The following is a 1,552-nucleotide window of genomic DNA, read 5'->3' as shown; positions in this document are numbered from 1 at the left end:
AGACTTCTTCGATACTTAGTTGGCACAATCGATTACGGTCTCTACTTCACATCATCTAACAGTCTTAGTCTTGTTGCTTACACTGATGCTGACTGGGTAGGCTTTATTGATGATCGACGATCCACTTCAGGCTACTGAATTTACTTAGGAGGCAACTTAATTTCATGGAGTTCACGAAAACAATCCGTTGTCGCCCGTTCCAGCACTGAGTCAGAATATCGAGCAATAGCTCTTGCCACTACTAAACTCATCTGGCTTCAATCTTTGTTTACAGAACTTGGCCTGCCTCTTTCTTCATGTCCAGTTCTTTGGAGTGATAATCTAGGTGCAACATCTCTGGCTTCGAATCCAGTCTTCCATGCACGTACAAAGCATATAGAAGTTGACCTTCATTTCATTCGGGACAGAGTTTTAGCTCGTCAACTTGATATTCGCCACATCTCTGCCACTCATCAAGTTGCTGACATTCTCACTAAACCACTCCCTATTACTCAGTTTCAAGATTTTTCGGTCCAAGTTAGCACTTAGACAACCAAGTGTAACTTGAGGGGGGGGTGTTAGAGCATATTCTGTTATAGTGGTTAGTGAGTTTGTTAGGTCTAAGCTGTATTTTTATCATTCTGTTATTATTACTGTTACTAACCAAATGGTTAGTTAGTTTGTAACCATCGTGGCATTCAGCTTATATAAAAAGGCAAAGGCTCACAATTCATTCATTGGAGCCATTTTCTCAATCTTTACACTTTCTCTCTCTGTTCAATTTGTTCTCTCTTACATACCGAATATACAGTGGGCTTCAAATTGTAAGGAAAAGTTCTAAGTGGTTTTTATTTATTTATTTTTATAATGGCATATTTCTTAAATTCTGAGTGTATGTGTTGCCTCATTTTTAGTGCGATTTCTTTTGAGATCGTGAAGAAATTATCTTGAAAGCCAAACTACAGATGTGAAAACATATTGCTTTTTAGTATATGGCTAGTCTCAAAGCTGTTGCTTTAATTTTTCTTGATCTTTTTGCAATCCTCTACATTTTAAACTCGTGGAAGGTTATATTTAAGTCTAGCTCTGCAATTTGGCAGAATGCAAAGTTGAGGAGACTAACAGCTTTGATACAGATCCCTAAGATAATGTCAATCAATAGCCACCACATTCATTTTACTGCTAGAAAGTATATTACAATAATGTGCATGCAAGGGCACATACATATGCGCAAGCAAGTTTTGACTTATAATATTCTTTGGGAGTCCATATTAGAATGGTCGGTGATTGGGCTTTGGTAGGACAATATTATGGTAAACTTGAATACTGTATATCGCGTATTCCTGCTAATATGTCATAATCCTTGAATTGTAGGGATATCTGGAAGAATCTGGGCAAGTCTCTTCAAACAATCATGAACTGCTGGGTGATTCAGTAGCGTGGGGTGGTTGCACCATGATATATTTGCTTGGGCAGCATATACATTTTGAGCTTTTCGATTTTTCACATCAAGTCCTCAATGTCGCAGAAGTAGAGACTCTGTCATCTACACAATCACCCAGGAATCCTCACT

The sequence above is a fragment of the Humulus lupulus genome, chromosome 7 (assembly GCF_963169125.1).
Source record: "Humulus lupulus chromosome 7, drHumLupu1.1, whole genome shotgun sequence".
In the NCBI taxonomy this organism is placed as follows: domain Eukaryota; kingdom Viridiplantae; phylum Streptophyta; class Magnoliopsida; order Rosales; family Cannabaceae; genus Humulus; species Humulus lupulus.
The sequence above is the reverse complement of the archived record's forward strand: the minus strand, read 5'-3'. Positions refer to the sequence as shown.